The sequence below is a fragment of the Physella acuta genome, unplaced genomic scaffold, assembly GCF_028476545.2.
Source record: "Physella acuta isolate Inbredline_101_S28 unplaced genomic scaffold, ASM2847654v3 ptg000225l, whole genome shotgun sequence".
NCBI classification, from domain to species: domain Eukaryota; kingdom Metazoa; phylum Mollusca; class Gastropoda; family Physidae; genus Physella; species Physella acuta.
This window is the reverse complement of record NW_026731744.1, coordinates 159425-168355: the sequence shown is the minus strand read 5'-3', so window position 1 is coordinate 168355 and position 8931 is coordinate 159425. Positions and strand designations below refer to the sequence as shown.

Sequence of the window (8931 nt, the reverse complement as noted above, 5' to 3'; positions counted from 1 at the left end):
ACATTACCACGATCCCCGAAATGTCCACTTAACATTACCACGATCCCCGAAATGTCCACTTAACATTAACACGACCCCCGAAATGTCTACTCAACATTACCACGACCCCCGAAATGTCTACTCAACATTACCACGACCCCCGAAATGTCCGCTTAATTAACATTACCACGATCCCCGAAATGTCCACTTAACATTACCACGATCCCCGAAATGCCCGCTTAACATTACCACAACCGCCGAAATGTCCGCTTAACATTACCACGACCCCCGAAATGTCGCCTAGCCCCACCTGCTCGCCAAGATTCCCCCACCGAACACAGCGACAAGCTGTAATTATTTTCATCCGTTTCTTTCTCTCCCCGAGTTTTTTGTACACCTAAAAATTCACACACACGCTAACATAGAGCTCCCCCCCCCCGACACACACACGCTAACATAGAACCCCCCCCCCCCCCCCACACACACGCTAACATAGAACCCCCCCCCCCACACACACACACACACACGCCAACATTGAGTCCCACATTTCTCCCCGACCAAACCACCCACTCACCCCCCCCCCCCCCGCAAATTATTTGAATATTTTTCTTTTGTTTCTCCCCCCCCCCCTCCCCTCCCCTCCCCCCGCTACAAAACAGGGCATGAATAATCGACGAGTGGCACCGAACCGAGAATCTTTCTATTTCACTTAATAATTCATGACCGCTGAGGACAGGGACCCGCCGCCACACGCCATTGGGCCATTACACGCCTTTAACAGCGCGCTCCCTCCCGCGGGGGGCAGGCGGCCGACTAGGGGCCAGCTGACGATTGTGTCGTCTGGTAATGACCAGGTGTGGAGGCGACCACTGGACCTTCTGCTGGAATGCCAGGATGAGTCACCGTCCTTTGGGAGAAAGTCATTTTTTTTTTGGTTTGTTTAACACTCGAAACTGCCGGAAATTTCATAAGGCTGAGACGAAATATCAATACTAAGGGGACGGAACTCGGGGATGAAGCAAGGGATTGTATCGAGTCAGTCATTATTTTTAAAGCAGAAACAAAGAGAAGCAATGCGAAACATTGAGTTGTTTTAATCGGTTTCAAAAAGTTAACATTTTACCATCAAAATATGAACGTTTTACCATCGAAATGTTGAGATTTTACCAACAAAATATTAACCAACTTAAAGTTTACGTTAAAAATCACAGGCTAGTCATTAGACAAGTAGCCTACACTCGTAAGATACCTATGGTACACAACTAGCAATGACATCCAGCCATACTAGCTAATGACATATCTACCAGCTAATAACATATCCAGCCATACTAACTAATGACATCCAGCCCATATTAGCTAATGACATCTAGCCCATAGTAGCTAATGACATCCAGCCATACTACACAGCTAGCTAACGACATTGCTGCAGTCATTAGATTTGCCCATCAGTCTCCGAAATTTGCTACAAATGTCTTTGACTGTGCAGGTGTATTTTAGGTCATGGCACTGTCATAACTAGCAATCTTCCTACTTAAAAGCTTTTCATAACAATTTTTGTTTTTCGTTTTTTTAGTAACTTCAAGCCCATAAAGTCACATCAAGTCAAGCCCACAAAGTCACATCAAGTCAAGCCCACAAAGTCACATCAAGTCAAGCCCACAAAGTCACATCAAGTCAAGCCCACAAAGTCACATCAAGTCAAGCCCACAAAGTCACATCAGGTCAAGCCCACAAAGTCACATCAAGTCAAGCCCACAAAGTCACATCAAGTCAAGCCCACAAAGTCACATCAGGTCAAGCCCACAAAGTCACATCAAGTCAAGCCCACAAAGTCACATCAAGTCAAGCCCACAAAGTCACATCAAGTCAAGCCCACAAAGTCACATCAAGTCAAGCCCACAAAGTCACATCAAGTCAAGCCCACAAAGTCACATCAAGTCAAGCCCACAAAGTCACATCAGGTCAAGCCCACAAAGTCACATCAAGTCACGCCCACAAAGTCACATCAAGTCAAGCCCACACAGTCACATCAAGTCAAGCCCACAAAGTCGCATCAAGTCAAGCCTACAAAGTCACATCAAGTCAAGCCCACAAAGTCACATCAAGTCAAGCCTACAAAGTCACATCAAGTCAAGCCCACAAAGTCATATCAAGTCAAGCCCATAAAGTCACATCAAGTCAAATTTACAAAGTCGCATGTTGTCATATATAAAACAAAGTAAATTATGTTTAACACTATCAACATGTGTTCATATTTATCCCTATTCTACAGGTAAACATCATGTTGATAAACATCATGTTGATATACATGTGCTATGTAAACAGGCTACATATGTATAATGAAACTTTTCTTATACCACTTTAAGTTAAACTTTAGTAATAAGACAAAGAAAAAAGATTTTTAAAAATATGCATACAAGGGAAGTAATAAAAATATTTTTACACAAAAAGTGCAATTACTTGTTATTTCCCTTTAAAAATGTAATCACGTAAATATCATTGCTAAATGTGGTAATACACAATGAACAGAAAAATATTAGAATGCTTTTTGTACCTTTTAATGAAACGAATAAAAAGTATGATATTTAAGGTACTAATTAAAGTTAATGTATACAAGTGGACGCACTAATTACAATAAAAACCTAAAGCACCACCTACATCATCGAATGGCAATTAGATCGCGCGTACAGCCAGACCATTTTCCTGTAGTAGATTAGACAAGGGGACAGGTGAACTAATGGATTCATGGGGACAGGTGAACTAATGGATTCATGGGGACAGGTGAACTAATGGATTCATGGGGACAGGTGAACTAATGGATTCATGGGGACAGGTGAACTAATGGATTCATGGGGACAGGTGAACTAATGGATTCATGGGGACAGGTGAACTAATGGATTCATGGGGACAGGTGAACTAATGGATTCATGGGGACAGGTGAACTAATGGAATAATGGGGACAGGTGAACTAATGTAATAATGAGGACAGGTGAACTAATGGAATAATGGGGACAGGTGAACTAATGGAATAATGGGGACAGGTGAACTAATGGATTCATGGGGACAGGTGAACTAATGGATTAATGGGGACAGGTGAACTAATGGAATAATTTGGACAGGTGAACTAATGGAACAATGGGGACAGGTGAACTAATGGAACAATGAAGACAGGTGAACTAATGGAATAATGGGGACAGGTGAACTAATGGAATAATGGGGACAGGTGAACTAATGGAATAAATGGGGACAGGTGAACTAATGGAATAATGGGGACAGGTGAACTAATGGAATAATGGGGACAGGTGAATTATTGGAATAATGGAGACAGGTGAACTAATGGAATAATGAGGACAGGTGAACTAATGGAATAATGGAGACAGGTAAACTAATGGAATAATGGGGACAGGTGAACTAATGGAATAATGGGGACAGGTGAATTATTGGAATAATGGAGACAGGTGAACTAATGGATTAACGGGGACAGGTGAACTAATGGATTAACGGGGACAGGTGAACTAATGGATTAATGGGGACAGGTGAATTATTGGAATAATGGGGACAGGTAACTTGACCTTTAGACCTGAATCTTGACTAATGTCATCACATTGCAAGCTGCCAAAACTAAATCTTTTACTAAGCTGTAACTAAAACATCAACCCCGTCTCTTGTCATTCCATGTTGTTTCTGTGTAATTTTTATTTTGTCATTCCATGTTGTTTCTGTGAAATATTTTAGCGACCTTACCCAATATTTTAGCCATATATTTTAGCGACCTTACCCAATATTTTAGCCACCCTACCCAATATTTTAGCCACCCTACACAATATTTTAGCCACCCTACCCAATATTTTAGCCACCGTACCCAATATTTTAGCCAAATATTTTAGCCACCCTACCCAATATTCATATGCCGAGGTCACAGAAACAAGTGAACTCTACTTCACTTGCCCCATAGACATTCAGGTTTAAAAGGAAAACTTTACCCAATATTTTAGCCAAATATTTTAGTCACCCTACCCAATATTTTAGCCAAATATTTTAGCCACCCTACCCAATATTTTAGCCACACTACCCAATATTTTAGCCACACTACCCAATATTTTAGCCACCCTACCCAATATTTTAGTCACCCTACCCAATATTTTAGTCACCCTACCCAATATTTTAGGCAAATATTTTAGCCACCCTACCCAATATATAGCCACACTACCCAATATTTTAGCCACCCTACCCAATATATCGCCACACTACCCAATATTTTAGCCACCCTACCCAATATTTAGCCACCCTACCCAATATTTTAGCCACCCTACCAAATATTTAGTCACCCTACCCAATATTTTAGGCAAATATTTTATCCACCCTACCAAATATTTTAGCCACCCTACCCAATATTTAGCCACCCTACCCAATATTTAGCCACCCTACCCAATATTTAGCCACCCTACCCAATATTTAGCCACCCTACCCAATATTTAGCCACCCTACCCAATATTTAGCCACCCTACCCAATATTTAGCCACCCTACCCAATATTTAGCCACCCTACCCAATATTTAGCCACCCTACCCAATATTTAGCCACTTAGCCACACAAAAAACGTGAATGTTCTTGCATTAACCTGTCGGTCCTATACGTGAGACTATCAAAGGAAAGTGCTGTGACGTCACACTAGCATAGATCAGACCTGCACTATTGAACTGTCAATTGTATAGTTAGGATTTATTGGAGGTCTGTTGGGTGACTGTAGAGGTAGATAAGGTAGGTGTACAGTGTGGACAGGTAGACATGGTTGGTATATATATATATATATATATATATATATATATATATATATATATATATATATATATATATATATATATATATATATATATATATATATTCAGTAGAAGAATGTAGACACCATTACTAAAGTTACCCTTCATACTACCATGGGGTAGATGAAGTACAGTTTATGTTTCTTGACCTCGGTATATGAAAAGAATGGTGTGGTCAGCACTATGTCCTTTACTTTGCCTAACGTATGCGAGGTACCCAGCAGATCTGGGTGGACTCAGGGACGTCCTGTAGTCGCCAGACCGGGGACTGTGTGGCTGTTGTGTGGGCGGGGACTGTGTGGCTGTTGTGTGGGCGGGGACTGTGTGGCTGTTGTGTGGGTGGGGACTGTGTGACTGTTGTGTGGGTGGGGACTGTGTGGCTGTTGTGTGGGTGGGGACTGTGTGGCTGTTGTGTGGGTGGGGACTGTGTGACTGTTGTGTGGGTGGGGACTGTGTGGCTGTTGTGTGGGCGGGGACTGTGTGGCTGTTGTGTGGGTGGGGACTGTGTGGCTGTTGTGTGGGCGGGGACTGTGTGGCTGTTGTGTGGGCGGGGACTGTGTGGCTGTTGTGTGGGTGGGGACTGTGTGGCTGTTGTGTGGGTGGGGACTGTGTGGCTGTTGTGTGGGTGGGGACTGTGTGGCTGTTGTGTGGCTGGGGACTGTGTGGCTGTTGTGTGGGCGGGGACAGCCTGTTGTTTTTGTCTACTTGAAAAATTTAAGTGAACATAGTGTAACTGTCTAGTTGAAATGTGGAGAGTCTTGATGTTTACTCAGACTGTCCTGCAGCTGTATCATCTGACCTACTTAGTCAGCTGTGACGTACCATTTGACCTACTTAGTCAACTGTGACGTACCATCTGACCTACTTGGTCAGCGGTGACGTACCGTTTGACCTACTTAGTCAGCTGTGACGTACCATTTGACCTACTTAGTCAGCTGTGACATACCATTTGACCTACATAATCAACTGTGACGTACCATCTGACCTACTAAATCAGCTGTGACGTACCATCTGACCTACTTGGTCAACTGTGATGTTAGTCCCGCCACTCTCCACAGCAAAAGTAACAGACCGCCTACTTACCTACTACCTACCACGCCCCGCCCCTAATTCAAACCACGTTTTTCACCTTTGACCTCCAAACTCTCACGTGTTCCGCCCGCCCGCCCGGCCGAGCGTAGCGTGCTGTTGCAGTTGGGGAATCCGGTACACGGTACACGGCACACGGCACACGGCACACTGTCGACTGTCGTGGCGACCGTGTCTAGCAACCTGGGCAGGTCAGCGAGTGTGTAGGTCACGTGATTAACCGGGTGTAGACTCGTGTTCTGTCTGTGTTCACGTCGGCAACACGGCACTGCCCAACACACGGAGTTACGGCAATGTGTTTGGCCGGTTGATTGTTGCCTCTTTCCGACAGGAGAAGATAATTCTGGATAATTAAGAGGTAAGAGTAGTTTCCCTTCTTTCCTATTTTAAAATTTAAACTATAGGTTAAACAGCCGGCTTAATTCAAATGTTAGGGGTTTGCGGGGTTTTTTTAACCGAAAAATTGAACTCGTATTTTGTTTATATTATATCACTGTTTAAATTTAAAGTGTTTACTTCGTGAATTTTGTGACGTTTAGCGAATTATGTAAAGCGTGCATCTTAGTAAATAATGTGAAATATGCGTGTTCAGCGAATTAGGCCTATGTGAATTATGCATGTGTAGTAAATTATGTGAATATGCATGATTAGAGAATTTCGTTAACAGTTAAGTGTGCATGTTTAGTGAATTATGTCAAGTGTGTGTATGTTTAGTGAATTACGTCAAGTGTGTGTATGTTTAGTGAATTACGTCAAGTGTGTGTATGTTTAGTGAATTATGTCAAGTGTGTGTATGTTTAGTGAATTATATAAAGTTTGCGTGCTGTGTGATGACGTATATTGCTTAACATCCAATTCACTAATTAAATTAATTTAAACTCGATGTAATTAGCCGTGACTGTTTAGGGGAGACCATGACTATAAATAGTTAAGTGTACACGTAAAGGGACATAATTAACTCTTCCATTGTTAGTTGACTTTCACGCGAAAGGGACATAACTAGCTTTGATTTGCAGACGACAAAAGCAGCTGTGGTTTGCAGACGACAAAAGCAGCTGTGGTTTGCCGAACAATCTGTTGTAACTCGCCCACTTGAGCAGACACAAGAAAGTGTCTTACTCAAGGTCAGGGTGACACCAAGCAATTAAGTCAAGGACGTCACAAGTGTAGGACCACTTAGTATAGAGACACTAACACACTGGGTGGATGGAGAACAATCAGTTAGCGCCCCTGATTCACACCAATAGACAAATGTGTTGGTAGATAGAGAGATGGGTATCCGTGTCATCACCCCTCCCCCCCGACACACACACACACACACACAAGTTGACTGTTTGGTGTGCATCACTGCATCTTGGTATGTGGGGGGGGGGGGTGGGAGGGGGGGGGAGAAATAGCGACTGTAGTGATTGATATACGGGAGTCAATCGTGTAGTAGACTGGTGGTTGATGGATGGGGAGATGGTTGGATACATTGATGGGGAGATGGTTGGATACATTGATGGGGAGATGGTTGGATACATTGATGGGGAGATGGTTGGTGTGGTAGGTGAATCAGCTATGGGTTGGTGTGCTAGGTGGATCAACTGATGGTTGGTGTGGTAGGTGGATCAACTGATGGTTGGTGTGGTAGGTGGATCAACTGATGGTTGGTGTGGTAGGTGGATCAGCTATGGGTTGGTGTGCTAGGTGGATCAACTGATGGTTGGTGTGGTAGGTGGATCAGCTATGGGTTGGTGTGCTAGGTGGATCAACTGATGGTTGGTGTGGTAGGTGGATCAGCTATGGGTTGGTGTGCTAGGTGGATCAACTGATGGTTGGTGTGGTAGGTGGATCAGCTATGGGTTGGTGTGCTAGGTGGATCAACTGATGGTTGGTGTGGTAGGTGGATCAGCTATGGGTTGGTGTGCTAGGTGGATCAACTGATGGTTGGTGTGCTAGGTGGATCAACTGATGGTTGGTGTGGTAGGTGGATCAGCTATGGGTTGGTGTGCTAGGTGGATCAAGTGATGGTTGGTGTGGTAGGTGGATCAAGTGATGGTTGGTGTGGTAGGTGGATCAGCTATGGGTTGGTGTGCTAGGTGGATCAAGTGATGGTTGGTGTGGTAGGTGGATCAAGTGATGGTTGGTGTGCTAGGTGGATCAAGTGATGGTTGGTGTGGTAGGTGGATCAAGTGATGGTTGGTGTGGTAGGTGGGTCAAGTGATGGTTGGTGTGGTAGGTGGATCAAGTGATGGTTGGTGTGGTAGGTGGATCAAGTGATGGTTGGTGTGGTAGGTGGATCAAGTGATGGTTGGTGTGGTAGGTGGATCAAGTGATGGTTGGTGTGGTAGGTGGATCAAGTGATGGTTGGTGTGGTAGGTGGATCAAGTGATGGTTGGTGAGATGATAGATGGTAGATTAGAGAAGTTTGGCTTGGAATCGATACACAGGAACATGACACATTCCCTGTCATACATGGCACAATCCCTGCCATACATGACACAATCCCTGCCATACATGACACAATCCCTGCCATACATGACACAATCCCTGTCATACATGACACAATCATTGCCTCCTAGTGAATCACGTGATAATCCCGCACGTGTCAAACACGTGTAAACGTTGACCCAACTTGTTCGAGATTTTACAACTGTCAGTACTCACTCGGCTACTGGAAACATTACCTGAGGCTGCACATTTGTAGGGGTCGTGCACTTTTGTAAGGGTCGTGCACATGGTGCACATCATGATTGTGTTTAGGGGTCGTGCACATTTTGCATACCATGATTGTGTTTAGGGGTCGTGCACATGGTGTTTAGGGGTGGTTCACATGTTGTATACCATGATTGTGTTTAGGGAACGTTCACATATCACATAACATGTTTGTTTAATAGGTCGATTATAGTGACATTCTGGGGTCACCATGACAACTCCCCCCCCCCCCCCCCCCATGTATACCCTGCGTGCTCTCTGATTCAACAATCACGACTTGCCACACACCCAACATTTTTTTCGCCACCCAGTTACATTTCTATAGCCTGTCTAAGATCCTTGGTGCG

At 44.0% G+C, this 8931-nt stretch overlaps 1 protein-coding gene across 1 annotated transcript in view; it reads left to right on the top strand.

The window, feature by feature from the left end:
- The first annotated feature begins 6045 nt into the window (after positions 1-6045).
- LOC131937941 (elongation of very long chain fatty acids protein 4) overlaps positions 6046-8931 on the top strand; it is a 37777-nt gene continuing 34891 nt past the window's right edge. The window contains exon 1 of the mRNA XM_059295727.1: positions 6046-6245. The gene's annotated coding sequence lies outside the window, so the exon portion shown is untranslated. The remainder of the gene's footprint in view (positions 6246-8931) is intronic.